The sequence below is a fragment of the Nomascus leucogenys genome, chromosome 11 (assembly GCF_006542625.1).
Source record: "Nomascus leucogenys isolate Asia chromosome 11, Asia_NLE_v1, whole genome shotgun sequence".
Lineage (NCBI taxonomy): Eukaryota > Metazoa > Chordata > Mammalia > Primates > Hylobatidae > Nomascus > Nomascus leucogenys.
Window position 1 is genome coordinate 77,733,355 of NC_044391.1, and position 19,424 is coordinate 77,752,778.

Below are 19,424 nucleotides of genomic sequence, written 5' to 3' on the forward strand. Positions count from 1 at the left end.
TTATAAGGCAGCCTCCCCTTGCCCATTGTTCCAATAAATACCATTAAGTTCCATCAACTCTTCAGTAAGTACAATTATACAAGTGCCACATCTCATTTTGCATTTGATTATGGCAGTGCCCCCTCCACATATATTCTTTGTATGTGAAGACTAAGTGTACAGATTTTTAGAATCTGAGGAGATATTAGGAATAATTTTGCATACCCCATCCCACTAACTAATTTTACAAATAAGTTTTCTGAGGCTTGAAGAAGTTAAGCCACCTGCTAACAGTCACATAGATGGTTTGCTTACCCTAGTTAAGGGTTTAATCAAAGGCTTTTGATCCACCAGTTTTCTCTTTGCACAATAGAATTGTTCAAATCAACAAGATGCACTGAGCACCAGCTGTGCCCTGGGCAATATCACTGAATTTACAACAGTGAAAGACATAGTTCCTTCTCTAAAGAAATTCTAAGAGCAGTCCAGTAGAAGAAAGAGCCATGACAACCAGATAGTTAGAGTCTGGCATAATACATATAATATTGCTTTTAAAAACACAGTCATAACATAGTAGAGCAAGTGGTGAATGCTCTCTTGATAGTCAGGGATGACTTCTTAGAGGCAGAAAATCATTCACAGGGTTTTGAAGGATGGATAAGAGTTCAACAAGTGGCCTAAGACTAGAAGAGAATTGGATGTAGAGGAAACAGCATGTTTGAAGGTCCAAGAGGTAGGGAACCAAGGCGATGGTAATAAGCACAAGTTTTAGAGACAGGCATATCTGGACTAAATGCTTGTTTTAAGTCTTGCTAGGTGAGTGACTATACAATTTAAGTATCCTTTCTGAACATTGACTTGTTTGCATCAGAAGTAGAAATAACAATACCTATCCCATAGGGTTTGGAGAAGATTAAATAATAGAACAACTATAAAACACATAATACAGTAGGAGCTCAGGAGCAGGTAGCCACTCTTCTCCATCTCCTCCTCCTCCTTCTCTTTCTCCTTGCTCTCATCCCACCCCTCAACCCTTTTGGCAAAGAGAGTGTTAGAAGATGAGGTTAAGAGGCAGGGAAGAAAGAGATCAGTAGAGGTCTTAGAAGCTGACCATGAAAAACTGTTGAAGGATTCTTAGGTAAGAAGTGACAAGATCAAACTGTCATCCAAAAAAGGTATTTCTGGAAGATCTGTGCATAGGAAACTGATAGGAAGTGATTTGAATAATCTAGGTGAGAGAGCTTGAAGACGAGTAACAGCAGTAGAATGGAAAGGAGAGGAAAGCATGGATCAAGAGACATTGGGGAAGTTAAATTAGCAGGATGCGTCCTGCATAGCTTTGTTCGCTGCATTCTGGCTTTCATTTTCACACGTACATTAAGAGGTTGTCTAGAAGGGAAAATGCTCATTGATCTAATTAGGCCCGGAAGTAGTCACTGTGGCATGAAGGAAGGAGGCAGAAGGGCAGAACTCTGCAGCAGCTGTAGCTGCTTTTGGCTCTTGTGTCTTTAAAATGCTTTTACAGAATCACTTAAATCATCCTCTTATTCTCATTCACATGAAAGGAAATCTCAGAGCCCTTGAACTAGAAAATCTTTTTTTTCTTTTCTGACTTTAAAGCAACTCCTTAAACCACTCCATTTCTGAGGCAATTATCTTTTCACTACAATTTATTAACTGAGAGTAACCTCAAATCCGTTACTTTTAGCAGCGTAAAACTTTCCTCCAAGGCTGTCTGTGTCTGCCCTTTAAGAGGTATTAAAGGGCCCAGTGGGGGTAGGCCTGGCCCCTGGGGGTGCTCACCAAATCCTGTGGATCAACTGCATTACCTCCCTGCCTTGTCATTCACCGTGGACTTCCTTTTAAAAACCCTGTGGTTTTTACCACATATTTGTTTTTCTTGTTTCACAATGGTTTTAATGACCCCTTTTATTGACGACCTAACTGAAAAATGGAATAATTTGTTCACACACACAAACCACTCCCATCCAGCCCCCAACCCTCCAGAGGACTGATGTCAAGAAGAAGAATGTAGTTATCTGACATTTGTGATAAGCTCAGCTGACAGGGAGTTTCCCCTCACTCTTCCTCACTCCATTTCATGCTGATTTTGGATCTAACTAGTAATTCAGTTTCGTTCATATTTTATTTTTGAATATAGATAACTGTCTATATATTTTAAGATATTTTAATTCTACCCACATACGGGTTTCTGCATAATCTGTGAAGGTTGGTCCACATAAGCAAAGTATTGTGACCTTACGCTTGACATAAAATAACTGGTTGTTAACTTGTCTACAAGATACTTATGTTTGTGAGCTCAGATGAAAATAAATGAAGAATTATTGATAAGGGATTTTAATTTTTATCCATAATAGTATGTTTACATAATAGTATTGTCTACAAAATACCTATGCATGTGAGCTCAGATGAAAATGAATGAAGAATTATTGACAAGGCATCTTAATTTTTATCCATAATAGCATGTTTTGCTTATGTTAAAACCAAAACCAAAAACTACTCACGTAACATTCTTAAATATGACATGGTTTTGAATTTTTTGGTCTGGATATTGAAAGCATTCTAAGAATTCACAAGACTTTAGAATAAACATTTAGAACACAGTGCATGGGATGCCTGAATTTTAGGATTGGGCACATAACAGCCTTTGAAGAACCAACATCTGAAGTGCTTTCATACTTGAAATCATAGAGTGGCTTTCTAAACATTGCCTATGGCCAAATTGAATAAAAAGAGTATTTAGGACATATTTATACTGGATTTTTTTTTTAATTTTTAGCAAGGAAGACAGAGAAAATGGTAGCAATATCACTATACCTGTTTATTTTTGTGCATTATGTGAATCTGATGTTTCTTCCCATTTTAGGCCTGTCAATTATAATGATTTTGACCACCTGCTATATGGAAACTATTATGCTAGACACAAGTTAGGACTAACTAGGTCTCAAAACAGAACCTTCCATTAATTAGTTGCCATCAGTCTCCTTACTCCTGATGGTATTGAGAAAACAGTTGTCTTATTTTCATTGTATGTTCAGCTGTATCTTGAGGTTGGAGAGAATCACAGATGTTATTAAGACATGGAGTCTCTTGCTTAAAAAGGATAAGGTAGTTGCTAACATCTCTCATAGACCTGTGATGTCTGTGAAATTCCTTCAGATAATTTCTGCTGATGACTCAAAGTGAGGCGATTTGCCAGCCAGCATCATGACATCTTCAGTAACTCTTACCTTTGGTTTAAAAAAAAAAAAAAAACTAAAGAGCTTGACCCTGGGACAGCCTGGGGAGAAATCTGCCCACCCTGCTGGCTCCAAATGCATGAAAACCACTCTTTACCTCCTTCATTTGATTAGCTGCTTCAAATTTACACCAAAGGAAGCAAAAATCCTCATTGACTCAACACTTGTTTTGGACAAAAATAAGATCAGAAAAACAAGGGAAACCATTTCACAAAGCCAATTATATAATTCACAAAACTTTGGTGCTCTGAAGTCCATAACTAATTGCAGAGGAATTATAATTAGGTACCTTAGAAAATTGCTTTTAAAATTCAAATTTAGGTGTGGTTTACTGAACAGTATTTGAAAGTAAGATTCACACTTTGAAAGTAAGATTCACACTATATGGTAGCCACTAGTCACATGTAGCTAATTTAAATTAACATAACAGTAAATTAAAAATTCAGTTCCTCAGTGGCATTACCCATATTTCAAGTGCTCAATACCCATATAAGGCTAGTGGCTACTGTGCTCAGCAGTGCAGATATAAAACAGCCTCATCATCCAATAAAAGAGATGGGGATTGTAAAATACAACTCAAGTCAAAAATCTCAGATTCAACATCCTTAAGGTTGTCTTTGTTTTATGGAATTTTTTTAAGGTTTTCCAGTGAGCTATGGCACTTAAAAAAATGCCACATCATCCCCTTACCTCATTGAGTCATGCCAGATAGTGGGACCTCTGGTTGTTACCCAACGTCAACCTCATGGTAAGTGTGTAGGAGTTATGATCAATGAGAATCAGATTACTACCTGGCAGTGCAGTTGAGTTAGTAACTTGCAAATAAAACTCAGTTATGGAAAAGATGTCAGGATGTACCTCATCAAAAAACATTTTGATGTATGCTCTTCTGTATATTTGGCTATTATTCAAGTTACTGAGAAGCATCTTGGTCTTGGTGATTGAATTTCTACAATGAGCATATTCCTGGTACCATCTGAATCTTACGATAAGAGATATATGAATTTTGTCTTTATTCGTGTTGATTCATTTCCAGCCATAACCTTTTGCTGGGTGTAAACACAGATGAAGAAGCACTTTAAGTCAACTTTTATCTTGTTAATTGATTACCCTTTGTGGCAATGGCAAACTTTGTACAGAATTATAAATCAAGTCCAAATGTTGCATGGATGCTGTGGCATGAAGATTCATTTAGTGTGGATACAACCTTGATGATCTACAAGGTGATTCATTGCTTTTTATCCTGTCTTCCAACTGAGGAGTTGGATGCTGGTGCATACTAATGTACAAGAGTTAATGCTAGGCATCAAGACTGCAAAGTCTTACATACTATCCTTGTCAGTTCTGTTTCTTAACTCACTGGCTACAGGGTGTGGTGCCTTTCAGAATCAATTACTTAAATACAGTGAATTAATCTGGGTAATATGAAGAATGACTTGGCCTCCCTCCTCCCCTCTGCCTGTTGATGGTTTGCCTAACTTTATAGTTTAGATGTGACTAAAAGAGACAGAAAATGTAAGGTGAATGCTTGAGAGAATACGAGAGCATTATACCTTTCAAAGTGCTTTCACAATATATTATACCCCATTTGATCCTCACATCATTCTGTATACAAGCAGAGAAGGTTTAGATGTTACAAATGAGAATGCTCTCTTGAGAAGAATTGATCACTTTTCCATCAGTGTCCCATTGGCTTAATTCCTCCCTACATGCCCCTGTTTTTAATTATTTGTGTACATGACCATCTCTTTCACTAGACTTGAAGCTGCCTGCGGGGAGAGACCATGTTCTTATTCATTTTGTTTTCCTGGCAAATAGTGTGATGCCTGGTGCATCAGCTATTTATTTGCCCAGAAGAAAGGCGAATGTAACACAAAAGATCCATGAAGGAATTATGATGTTTGTTCAGGGAGAAAAACATGCTGGATTTTGTCAGTTTGGGTGTTTTCCCTGTCCAAATTGAAAAAGGCCCTGGTCCGGGCCTCAGTACCAGTGATGGAGATCTAGGGCTCAGGACTCTTTTTACAATATGTTTCTCATTAAAACTTTCTCTTCTTTTTATACCACTGTGCTTTATTTTAAGACACTCCATCTCTTTTTGTAGTTAGCCCAGCAAAAGGGAAAATAAATTTTACTTGCATTCAGAATAGAAATGGATTGCAAGTGCTTAAATAGGAAGAATTGAAAAGCTGTACTGCTGTTTACATTTTTGTTCCTGGGGATGATGTCTAAAATGCTTTTGATGTTGAAAGAAGAACCTAATGAAAGCAAATAAGTGAGTAGAGCATTATACTGTAAACTGGACTATAAACAGAAATGGAGTGGTGAGTTTGCTGCTAACTGATGGACCCAGGCCTGTGATATTGTGTGTGGTCAGTGGATGTGCAGTTTGCAGGCCTGCACCAAAGGTCTTGCTCTGTGCTCAGTCTGGCAATTTGAGAGAAGAGGGAGGCAGAGCTCAGATGAACAAAGCAGAGGAGACTGAAGAAGGGAGCAGCCTCCACAATCAGCATTACTGTGTTTCATGTATTGAGTCAATACCCCTAACTAATAAAAGATAGCATGAAGTTTTACTCCGTTGATCAACACCTTAATTTGCTTACAGATCTTTTATATTACATTTGCCTTTCTCTTTTAAGCAAATGATGTTTTGTTATAGTTAATGTTTTTATTTGTATTTATCTTTAACATTATATCTATATTGCGGCTTTATTCCCTTTTGTTCTTCTGAGCTCTCCTGGTTTTTCCTTTCAATGTAAATAATTAGTTCTCACTTTTCAAATGTAAATGATTAATTCTCACCATTTTGAATCTCCTTGAATTGGGGACTTGTTTACTGTGTTCTCACAAGGGCACCTCTCCCTTCTTGTTGGATCACAGCGTAGTTCCTGGAAGGTGTGTAAGGGATTTTAAGGCCGTGCTCATGTGCAAAAGAAAGCCTTTCATGATGTTGGGAACTGGGGTGTGTGAACTATCTGATTTCTGGCTGGACCTTGGGCCCCTCATTTTTTCCACATTCAGATGTTCAGCGAACATTTGTATATTACAAGAGAAAGAGAGAAATGGCCTTACTTAAGGGAAAGTAATATGCCACGGTGAACAGCAGAAGTAAGGAGAAAGACTAATGTCTCAGATGATATGCTGTGCTTTACTGTTAAGTGTAGTGTTGAAAATAATTCTCAGTGTCATGCCATGGGCATGAGGCAGAGATGAGGCAGCACATCTCTCTTTTCTGAAAGTCCCAAGGTCTGTGGAGGCACACACTCAGTTTTTAGTACATAAAAAGGCTCTAGAAATCTTATCTTTGAAAAGGAACAGGGGAGCAGAGGATGCATGTGAAAACAAACAGTAATATAAGGAGCTATAAAGAAACTGTGTAGTAGCACTAGAGAGATACTAACAAATTAAGATTGAACGCGCAATCCCAAAATAAATGTAAACATATTATTTCTATCATTGTGCTAGACAAATTAAAAAAAATATATATATATACACACACGCAGGTAGGCAGTATATGGTATACTTTAAAACAGTTCTTATTCATGAAAATCAGCAAGACCCCAGTGCTTCTTATATGGGTTTAAATCTTTTAAGGCATTTCCAGATTTCATTTGTTAGCTGTTTGCAAACATTCTCTTTGCTTTTGTGGTAATTGCACTATTGTACAGACTGTTTCAACTAAATGTCTAGTGGAATCGGTAGAATGTATGGAGTGAATAAACTGGTCAATAATTTTATGATAAGGGATTGTATTCCATTTAAGCATCTCCCCTTCTAATAAAATTCTCCTGGATGATTGGGCTTTTCATGTAACATTTTGTGAAGGCTTTTTAGGATTTGTAGGAACAAGTTTATGTTTATAGCGGTTCAGTGTGGCAGGACATTTGAAGTCATCCTGGACATGGGCACCTGTTGGTTGTGCTAGACTGTCCCTGAAGGGCAACAAGTCTCCATCCCTGACCAGTGCTGCTCTAGAAGTCCAGCACCCTACCCTGGCCCCAACAAGACAGAGTCCATGGGACCCCAGGGATGTGCCCAGCTATCTGCATCCCCTTTCTGCACCACCATCTCCACATGCCCAGAATCCTGGTATTCCCTCCCTGAATGACTTACACAGCCTCTTTAGATCTCTTCCTCTAAGAGTGGACAATGCCCCAGACCACAGGTGGCCAAGCTTGAGCGTGTGGATGTGTGGGCTGGTATGTCTATCAGATGGTGGCATGTGAGACTTTTTGCAAGGGCTGAAGGAGTAGGGAATGGAAAAGGAGGGGATTCCATCTACAGTTATGAGGCATGAACTGGTCCCCAAGCCACATCCACTACATGACAGTGACAATTCAGTTATTGTTATGATCAAATCACTTCTGGAAATTTCTGAAATAATCTCTGGGAAGCAACAGTGCTACTGTTTTAAGCAAGAACGTTGGGTTTCTTTTTTAACAGATAGGCTTTCTTTGAAGATGACCTAAAACAAACCCCAAGGGTGTTTTGTGCTATGACAACATCAATAGAATAAAAATATCATTTTTAAAAGTGCTTGCTTTGAAGAAAAACTCATTGAGAGGTATAAAATATAATGTTTATTGAAAATGAAACAGCCAGTTTCAACAAACTTTAACAGCAGCAACAACAAAAATAAGTGGAGATTGAGATTGAATTAGAAGATTTTTGTAGTATAAGGTGATATGGTGTGGGATATTCAGCCAAGGGTCAGAAAAACTGTGCTTTAGTTCTAGCATTTCCATGGAGCAGCTGAGTTATTTGGGGCACAGCCTCTTAGGATCTCATTTTTGATATCTGTTAAGTGAGAGGGGTTGGACAGAATGCTCTCTAGACTTTCTTATATGTTTGAAAGTCCTGGCTGGGCATGGTGGCTCATGCCTATAATCCCAGTACCTTGGGAGGCTGAGGTGGATGGATTGCTTAATCTCAGGAGTTAGAGACCAGCCTGGGCAACATGGTGGAACTCTGTCTCTTCAAAAAATACCAAAATTAGCCAACTATGGTGGTGCACACCTGTAGTTCCAGCTACTTAGGAGACTGAGGTGGGAGGATAGCATGAACCCGGAATGCAGAGGTTACAGTGAGCTGAGATCATGCCACTGCACTCCAGCCTGGGTAAGAGAGTGAGATTCTGTCCCACCCCCAACCGCCCCCCAAAAAAGTAAGTCCTGAATGTGTAAAAACCATGTTCTCTATTAACCAGACAGCATATAAAGTATCTATCAAACTGAAGATACTATCAATTGTACGGTGCACCAGTAATTTGTGTACTGTTAAGAAAGAAACACACTGCCTATTATCATTTAAAGAGACAATAATAAGAATACAGTTTTAAAATTTAAAAAATTTAAAAGGCTGTAAGAAGCATTACAGTTTAGAAATGTGAAAATATAAAAAATGTATCTTAGAGTCTCTAATACATAGTGATTATTATTTTATTCATCTAAATATTTTTCACAGAGTCTTGCACAGTACCTACAATATCTATTAGAAATCCATGTATTCATTCAACAAATGAATATAAATTCGGTGCCTATTATATGTTAAGCAATACAACATGGATACATCAAAAATGTACTGAATAATGGAATTTTTGAAGTATATTTGCTTTTTGTAACATCAACATATGCACATGAAGCTAGTGATGCTGTTGAGAAATCAGCTCAAGAAAACAGAGAGATGTTTTCTTTTTAAGACAGCAGAATTACCAAAAACTTGATCTCTAATGTAGACATTTGCTCCAAAGAAATTTGTACTGAGAAATGGAAGGCAGATAAACAAAAGTTCTCAGATCAGTTTCTTAGTCATCCGGGGACTTCTGTTACTTCTTTCACATTTCTGTAAAAATCTTGTTGAAAGAATCACTTCTTGCCTCCATGACTGATGAAGATGTTCTTTCAGCTGTAATTTCTTTTCCAGTAGAAATAAGGCGAGGGATGATTTTCTATGAACACTTTGATGCTAATCGTATGAAATATTTTTACATGATTTATTATTGTAATTTACTGTTAAATTGATTTTTTTACACTTAAGAAATCTTCATATTATCCACTTGTATCTAATAGTATCCTAAGACATAAATAAGTTCCCAAAAGCAACATTTTTAAAGGAATATTTCCCTGATAAGCTCTCCCTCACACTCAGAATCTTGAGTGCAACAAATGACAAATAAAGCTCGTTTAGTCTCAATATCTTTATCTACAGGGGTTATTATGCTGAAGACCTTAGGAAAATGGCAAAATAATGAGTTGGAATGCTTGAGCTCAATCTATATAATGGAAACCATATGCAATGTTATGCGGTGATTTTAAGCCTAATTATATTCAACAGTGATGTTTGGACCCTCCTCAGGAAGGAACTGGCAAGAAATTTAGTCAGGAATGACTGAGAGAACAATTTTTCTTCTTGTTCTCTTTGGATTTCCCTTCTTGAGCTGTTCTTGCCTTATGGACTATCTGGGTATTTCTATTTGGTCTTGAACATGGTTTGGCTCTTTGTCCCCACCCATATCTCATGTGGAATTGTAGTCCCCACATGTTGAAGGTGGAGCGTGATGGGAGGCGATTGGATCATGGGAGTGGTTTCTAATGGTCAGCACCATCCCTCTAGGGCTGTCTCGTGATCGAGTCCTTATGAGATCAGACGGTTTGAAAGTATATGGTGCTTCCCCCGCTTGCTCTCTTTTTCTCTGCTCCGCCATGGTAAGATGTGCTTGCTTTCCCTTCGCCTTCGGCCATGATTGTACGTTTCCTGCAGCCTCCTCAGCCATGCAGAACTGTGAGTCAATGAAACCTCATTTTTTAATAAATTACCCAGTTTCAGGTAGTTCTTTATAGCAGGGTGAAAATGGACTAATACAGTCTTCTGTTTCTATTCAAAGTTCATTTTCAGTACAGTGCCCTGATCAATCATATTCCCAAAGAGGCCCTTTTTCCCTCTACTGCCCAAGGCTACTCATCCTGAGACTGGCTTTTCTCTGGGCTCAGAAGGCTTCCTAGCTTCCTGTTTCTCTTGGGGCCAAGCACACTGTGTTTTCTGACCAGCTGAATCTCTTCTCCAAACTGGGATGAAGAGAGGAATTAAGATCAATTGAACAATTTGTCCCTATGGGGCCTGCAGGGCCAATCGTTATGGATTTCCCTTCCTAAGAAATTTTTTTTTTTTTTTTTTTTTTTGGCTAAGTGCAACATTTCCCTGAAAATGTGGCTTTACCTATTCTTATGGCTTTATGAAGTCATAGAGAAAGCAGCAACTGCAATTACTGGCATTCCAGCTACTACTGTGGTTGATACCTACAACTTCTGTTGCAAAGTATACTTGTCCAAGAATACTTTGAACTACATCCAATACAGCTTGGAGGTACAGGTCATTACTTGCAAATTGCCAAGTCCTGTTTAAGCCACAAAATGAAGTGTCATCCTGGCCGTGCTCCAGAAAGGGCAAATATGGGTTTTGGTATGATGGATACTACCCATCAATCAGCTATTTGTTGTTTGGAAATTGCTGGTGACAATTGTATCCAAATTTTGCCACCTGTTTTGCAGTGCACAGTTCAGCCTGGTTCTACCGTTCCCTACGATTCATGGGTTACATATAATGACATTCAGCCTCTCCTTGGTTTCCAACATGCTCCAGTTAACCATAATGCTCCCAACTTCCGTCTCATGTCATTACTTGGTGTGAACAACCCAAACATTGAGTCCTATTGGAACAAATGGAAAGCAAAGTGCAAGACCACAAGAGGAGTTTGTCATGATATGTTGGACTCATATATGGCCAAATTTATTTGGTGTGATTGATTTTGAAATGTTTTCAATTCCTTTTTGCTGCACATAGCAGAACAATTTCCTGTTAACTAATACGATGTTTTGACTCTTGGTTTTAGTATGTTTTGGTATAAATATCCAAAGACAAATTTTTCAGTTGAATACATCTGAGAAACGAATTGTTCAATTGATCCAGGAATTACATACACTGCTTTTTGGGGGTGAGTGGGCTTTTACCCAATTATGTTATGTCTACCTTTGTGTGAGCTACACAAGGATAAGAATTTATAGTTGATTTAATATGTTGCCTAAGACTATTTCTGTCAACTCTGAGCACGGGCTCATAGTTAGAAACTTCACACACACACACGCACACACACGCGTGCATGCACGCACACACACACACACACACACACACACTGAAATCAGTTCCCATTTAAATCATTTTGACCTGTGTCACCCCTTGCAGGAACATCCATTGTAAGAGTAAGAATAGTCTATATTGGTTTCTCTCTTCTATAAATGTCATTGAATAATTGCTTTCCTGAAGAATCCTAATCCATATGACTACATTTTAAACACAAATTTCTCCCCAGTGGTCCTTTGGCAATGGAGAAATTAGCATTAAATATAAAGCAGAGTGCTTGAAAGAATTTCCTTGAGGGAAATTGGGATAGCAAGAGGGAAAGAGATTTATACTTTTCATTTAGTGGCAATATGTACTTTATCCAATTTTATATCATTAGGACCATTAAAGGGCAGGAATGTGAAATATGTCTTCTCTGAAGACAGTTCTTCATATTTGTATAGCATTTTCTGCTTTAAGAAGCCAATCGCAAGAAAGAGTCCAATGTGAATGTACTCTGCTGTTCAAAGTGTTTATTTCGAGGGCTCTTTATTTCCCCTACACCCTCCAGAGAGTTAAAACACTACATGGCCTCTAATCTCTAAGTACATAACCAACTGTCTTCTCTGGATAGTCAGTTTCTGAAAATTTCTTTTGAAATCAGTGACAAAAATGCCTAGCCTATTGGTGGATTCCATTTTGTAAACTTATTTTAACAAATCACAGACTTCTCTAGTATCTTTGTAATTATTCAATCTGACCAAGTGATTTCTGGGAGTAAAACATATTTGAGGCTGTGTATATCAGCCAAGGGTGTTCTTTAATGAGAAATCTTATCATGCACACCTTCTAAATGCATTTCAACTGCAGACAGGACTGGGTTTTGTATTTCTTGGCATTATGCCAAGAAAAATCTCTAGGAACAAGGTGAGCATTTGATGCCCAGTGGATTCACACGTAAACTTGTCAATTTTCTTTGTATCTGTATTCATCAGAAGCTGTTATTAAACCACATACTATGAGCAAACACACCCTTAAGTCCCTCTGGTGGGGGATGTGTGACAGACAGAGGGACAGCAGAGTTTCATAACAGAATTTTGAAGCCTTGCCCTTCTGCATAATTCAAATGGCATTTTTTTTTTTTTTTTGAGACAGAGTCTTGCTTTGTTGCCTAGGCTGGAATGCCATGGTGTAATCTGAGCTCACTGCAACCTCTGCCTCCCAGGCTCAAGCAATTCTTGTGCCTCAGCCTCCTGAGTAGCGGGGACTACAGGCACTCACCAACTCACCACCACAACCAGCTAATTTTTGTACTTTTTTGGAGACAGGGTTTCGCCCTGTTGGCCAGGCTGGTCTCAAACTCCTGACCTCAAGCAATCCACCCTCCTCGGCCTTCCAAAATGCTGGGATTACAGGCGCGAGCTACCACATCCGGCCATCAAACGGCATTTTAAAAAAGGGAATGAGGATGGTGACATGATTGATTACTTATTCCCAGGTCAGTGGTTAGTGGCAAGTGGACACTGAGAGTAGATAGGGGCCTTTCTAGGTAATCAGAGGTAGTCAGCGTGAAGTCATAGAGTAGACAAGACAAGGGGATAAAACCGTAGGCCAAAGGACTGAGATAGGTCCTTTGGGGAATACTGGAGTCAGAGAATACTCTCCGAGCTGGGTTTTGCTAGCCATGGAGAGAGTCCAGGGCATCTAATGCCTTTTAAGCTAGAGCAGTTCCCATCTACCCATGTGGCCCCACACAACTTTGCTAACACCTCTGGATGTAAAGGTCCTTCTGTCATCGGGCAGTTTCTTTCAGAAGCCAGTGTGGGTATTTTATTCACTTGTGGACCTTAAACATTTTGCTTCTAGGGAAAGACATGTAAGGCTCATTGTAAGCACCTGGCAAGTGTTTAGAAAAGGCTTCTCCTCTGGAGAGAAAGAAAAGCCTGGAAGAAGATCTGAATGTCGGATACCTCAATTCACTGCTGTCAACGTCTAAGAGGGGCAGGGACCCTGGTCACAAGGCCCTGCCACAAAATCTGTCAGTTGGGTAGAAATTGACTCAGCACTTTTCTTCTTAAGAAGCTCAGCCCTGATTTCACTCTCAGGGCAACAGAACCATTATCAAGATGGCCAGTGAGTTAACCAGGGTGTTTCCTAGATGAGGGAGTGAGGGTGTAATAAGACAATGGGAAGAAGAGGGTCTAAAAATCACACAAAAAATCAGTGTCTGGAAGTGAAACTCCTCCTAGTTTTAACTAATTAGTTATAAATGTTACATACACTGGAAATGGGTTATGAATCATTCAGGTAATAAGAGCAATTACCGTCCAGTGGTCAGTAGGAAAGAAAATAGCATAGTTCATCTGGGTTTTACTTCCATGTCTATCCAACTGTCAGTGGGAGTCTCAGTCAAGCCCCTTAACCTCTCTGGGGACCTCAGTTTCCCCATCTTTAAATGACAGCATTAATTCTAAGTTCTTATCCAGTATTATTAACACTCTGTGTAACCAAAAAAATGCAACAAATTGTATGCAATGATTAATTTTATATGTCAACTTGACAGGGCCACAGGGTGCCCAGATGTTTGTTTCAATGTTATTTCTGGATGTGTCCGTAAGGGTGTTTCCAATGAGATCAGCATTTGTACCAGAGGACTGTGTGAAGCGGATTGCCCTTCCTGATGTGAGTGGTCATCATCCAATCAGTTGAGGATCTGAATAGAACAAAAGATGGAGGAAGGCAGAATTCACTCTCTTTGACCAATTGATTGAGCTGGGACATTGGCCTTCTGCCCTCAGACAGTGACATATACCATTGGCTTTCCTGGTCCTCAGGCCTTCAGACTCGTACTGGAACAACACCACCAACTTCCCTGGGTCTCCAGCTTGCAGACTACCAATTATGGGACTTTTAAGCCTCCATAATCATATGAACAAATTCCTTGTAATGATCTCTTTATATTTACCTCCTATTAGTTCTGGTTCTCTAGAGAACTCTAATACATTATATATTTGGGGACAAAGATATTGCTCAAGGCTAGCCTTCTTATCTCCAATTTTACTCAAAATAATTTTAGGAACTAAACACTTGGTATTTTCTCTCTTTGTTCCCTTCAAGTAATAATTAATTTTTAGTGGTTTGTTCTTGGGTAGGAATTAGAAACATTATGTAGCTGACAGAGGGCTACATGCAGAGCTTATAAGGAGGAGCTGCTTTCTGCAGCCAGTTTCTTGATGAGAATTCAGCAGGAGGAGCTCTTTAGCTGTGTGAACAGCCATCAGAATGGTAGGTAGTTAGCAGGATCTACAGTATTCAGCAAAATAAAATTCTCCCAGCAGAGAATGCCATGCTTCTTTACTCATTAAGGAGTGGGTGAGCCCTTCCCTGACACCCTGAATGTTCCAGCCTATACTCAAAGTATCAATGGGAAATCAGGGACCCACATACCTACCAAGTCCTTTTTTAGGTCTCTTCTTTAAAGCTGGTTAGCTACCCCTATACATCAGTGTGTCTGAGGTCGAGAAGAGCTGGAGGGGCTGATATTTAGCCAATGTGGTCGCTGCCACTGACCCTCTTGTTCTCATAGCAGCCCAGCCTCCCATCAGGAGCCGTGGAGCCACCAACACAGGGGTCTAAAAAGGCACCAGGAAGACTGGGCTTGGGCTGCCAATGAGGGGCATCTGTCAGTGAGCTTTCACTTTTAGAGGATATGGCAGCTTCTAGCTAACTTACCAGATGCTAGTTGTTGAACTCTTCCTTAAGTCTGCAAGTGGAATTCTTCAGGGAAACATGGTGTTTCTCTGGCTGCCACAATATTTATTTATTTACCTACTCAACTATTTGGTGGAGAACGTCACAGGGCTTAGAGTGGTCTCAGCCGAATTGTCAGCTCATGAGGCTTCTGATCTGTTGCAGTGAGTTTGGATTTTTACCTTTCAGGACTGTCATCAACAGAAAACAGAGGTGCTTTGTGTTTGTTTGCTTTTTTATTTTTAAGGCTTTTAATACAAATGCTTTTAATACAAAATCACTTAGAGAAATACAGAAAGAAAATATCATACAAGCCAGTTACTAAATAAAAACAAAAATCCCAACCAGCAAATTTGTCCGATTGGGCAGGCATTACAAAACAGGAAAAAAGAAAAGGAAAAAAAAAAAATACAACGTCCCTGAAGGCCGGGCACGGTGGCTCACGCCTGTAATCCCAGCATTTTGGGAGGCTGAGGCGGGCGGATCACAAGGTCAGAAGATCGAGACCATCCTGGCTAACACGGTGAAACCCCGTCTCTACTAAAAATACAAAAAATTAGCTGGGCGTGGTGGCGGGCACCTGTAGTCCCAGCTACTCAGGAGGCTGAGGCAGGAGAATGGCGTGAACCCGGGAGGCGGAGCTTGCAGTGAGCCAAGACTGCACCACTGCACTCCAGCCTGGGCGACAGAGTGAGACTCCGTCTCAAAAAACAAAACAAAAACAAAACAAAACAAAACAAACAGTCCCTGAAATCAGGCAGGTGGATTTTAGAGGCCACGGGGAGATTGCCTTAGTCATCCTAGTGAAATGGGATAGCAGTGGTTTTTTGGAATATGGCCACCACCTCCTCTCTTTCTTGCCAGTAATGGTCATCTGAAGGGAGGGTGCTAGGCTGGGCAACAAATATTTGACGTCACTTATGCAGTCTGAGGTCTCAAAGACAAGTAGCCTTGGAGTCTTCCATTCCATATCCCAACAGTCTCTTGTCACTCGATGCTGAGATAATGAAGGGCTAGTCAGGGTGGAAAGCAACTTCATTGATGGAGCCAGCATGGCCGGGCAGCTTATACAGTATTCTCCTGCTCGTGGTATCCCACACATACACAAACCTGTTGGCTGTGCCAGGTGCTATTTTGCTTCCATCAGGTGACCAAGAACATCTTAGAAGGTTCTTTTCAAAGTTGTGCACATCTTCCTTGAACTATGTTTACACATCTCTCTTCGGGGGCAAATGGCCAGACATCCCAGACACAAACTGTATTGTCCATTGCATTGGACAAGAGATAAGAGCCTTCAGAACTTAAGCTCAGGCCAGTCACTGAATCTGCATGACCTGTCATGGTGTAGGTTAGTTTGTTCTGGCACAGGTCCCAGACCTTGATAGCATTGTCTATTCCACCAGAAATAATCTGATCACTTGTGTCATTGAAGGTCACAGCTAACACCTGGTACATGTTCTGAAATGTTTGGATGGCTGCTTTCTTCCAGAGTCCCAAAGCTTAACTGTGCCATCGTCACTGCTAGTGCAAACAAGCTGGCTAGATAACAGGAATTCACAAAGGAAGTATGTCCCTTTAGCCTTTTAACCCTCTTGCCTGTTTCACTATCCCACATAGCCACAGTTTTATCTGTGGATGCTGAGAAGAGCATACTGCCATCTGTGTTGTAATGCAGTTCCATCACTGCTCTACTGTGTCCCTTCAGTATGGCAGAGTTATCACAGTCACCATAGACATTCCACAACAGTATCAGTCAGTCAAATCCTGCAGATGCTAAGGTGGATCCGTTGGGGGTGGAACTTGGCAGCAGTATACTTCCCCTTCATGTCCAGAGAGCAGCATGATTGGGGCTTGAAGGGAGGAACACCTTGGAGGTCCTGCTTGCAGCAAAGCTACTGGCGTCGCCCGCTGCTGCCCGGCTCCAGGGCCGGATCCCACCACTCCCAACAGCAACACATGCCGCTGCCACCTGACTGGGACCAGCGGTAACTGTGGGCCCCTACACTTCTGCTGTTCTATCATGGCGGCAACCGGATGGTGCTTTGGGTTTTTGAGGCCCACCTGCCTCCATTTTTGTGCCACTTCCTCCGTGGAGTTCTCCCATCCCTCAGTGCATCGGGTCCCCGTAGTGCCTCTGTCCCTTGCCCATCCTTCAAATCTGCTTGCAGCTACTCCATAGCTTTTTGAAGGCAATATGGTGACTTCAACTTTATTGTGTGTGACAGTGACTTCTGTTGTTTCTCCAGGGACATCTGCATTTGAATAGTACGAAATCCATTAACTCACAAAGCAATTTCAGGCAAAAATTTGGGAGGAAACTGGGGAGTTCTTATAGAGTGGGGCTCATACCACATTTCTCCACGTTATGGGGCTCATACCACATCTCCCATACCACGTTATATGGGGTTCTAACCCTCAGTCACACATGGCCGATCCTGCTCACTATACCCAGGCACTTCTTATAATTGCCTGGGAAATAACTAATGCAGATTTGAATTTATGGTATTTTTATTTATTTATTTATTTATTTATTTATTTATTTGAGACGGAGTCTCGCTCTGTCGCCCAGGCTGGAGTGCAGTGGCGCAATCTCGGCTCACAGCAAGCTCCGCCTCCCAGGTTCACACCATTCTCCTGCCTCATACTCCGGAGTAGCTGGGACTACAGGCACCCGCCACCCCGCCTGGCTAATTTTTTTGTATTTTTAGTAGAGATGGGGTTTCACCGTGTTAGCCAGGTTAGTCTCGATCTCCTGACTTTGTGATCCACCCGCCTCAGCCTCACAAAGTGCTGGGATTACAGGCGTGAGCCACTGCACCCGGCCGATTTTAATTTTTTTGAGAATTTATCAAAAGCCATGGATCCTCATCCCATTTAAATGTACACAGGCATGCATATCTTCTTTTTTTTTTTTTTTTTGTGACGCAGTCTTGCCGCGTCGCCCAGGCTACAGTGCAATGGCACGATCTTGGTGCACTGCCACCTCCGCCTGCTGGGTTCAAACGATTCTCCTTTTTCAGCCTCCCGAGTAGCTGGGATTATAGGCACCTTCCACCATGCCCAGCTAATTTTTGTATTTTTAGTAGAGACGGGGTTTCACCATGTTGGTCAGGCTGGTCCTGACCTCATGATCTACCCGCCTTGGCCTCCCAAAGCGCTGGGATTACAGGTGTGAGCCACCGCACCCGGCCCATATCCAAATTTTACATACAATTTTAGGAAGGGTCACCAGACTTCCTAGAGCTCATCTTGGGATCCCAGGGTTAAAGAAAGTTTGGTATTTGAAGTAAGGAGACCTGGATTCGAGTTTCCACTGTGATTTTAGGCAAGCTTTCCGTGTTTCTGTGAACCTGCTTTCTTGCCTGTAAAAGGAAAACCATAGACTCTATCAGTGGTTTTCAACTAGATATAAAACTGCAGGAATATATTGACTCTCACACTCATTTAGAAACTGGGGTTGAGAACTATGAGGCAAGGAGACCTCTACGATGACCTCTGGCTCCAGCATTCTTTGATTCTGAGGTTTTACTCCAAAAATCTCCACAAAGTTGAGAAGACACTCCTTCTACCCCTAGTGGGGAAAAGAGAAGATGTAGCACGACAGAGATGCCCAGAAGCCTGACTTCACCTTTCTTTCCACTCTGCTCCATTGTTTCATGGGAGAAAATGGAAGAAAGGGAGCAGAGCCCTTCTAGAGTTAATTCTCTTTGCATTAAGAGTCCATTGGATTGGGGGAGGATTTATCTATTCAACCTTGAAAGGATAGAGAATCTAATTTATCTTTATTTTTTGAGAACCTACTTGGCATATGGTAGGTACAGAATGAATGTGGTTTTTTACTTAATAAAATTATTTCTCAAGATTTATTATTATTTTTTAACTAAGTAATTGTAATGAGCATCTGCTTCTCCACTCTGGTGATTCTTTGAGAATCACCAATATAATATTATATAAGGTTTTATTTTTCCTGAAGTCATTGAAATAGATAGGAATTTATTGATAAATTGAAATTCAAGGAATATTTACTAAGCTTTTATTATGTGCTTGACACAGTTGAATTTTCAAAATAGTAAAGATTTAAGAAAAGGGTTTACAGTTCCATGCTAATACTATATATATATGTAAATACTACTTCTGAAAAAAATTATAGTCCATTTATACCTTTCCCTTCCATTCTAGAAGGGGGGATATAAAATTTTATAAAATTAAATGCAATTTAAAAATATTCTTTATTATTCCCTGGTTTGGAACCGCCCCCCCACCCCCTCACTCCCGGCATTCTTCCCCTGCATTCTTCTGGCTAATTACTCTTGTTATTTC

At 40.4% G+C, this 19,424-nt stretch overlaps 1 protein-coding gene and 1 pseudogene across 1 annotated transcript in view; one reads left to right on the top strand and one right to left on the bottom strand.

Moving 5' to 3' along the window:
- The window catches only part of KCNAB1 (potassium voltage-gated channel subfamily A member regulatory beta subunit 1), a 414,684-nt gene that overhangs the window by 39,267 nt on the left and 355,993 nt on the right, over positions 1–19,424 (top strand). The gene's annotated exons all lie outside the window — the stretch shown is intronic.
- On the bottom strand, positions 16,040–17,126 carry LOC105740524 (annotated as a pseudogene).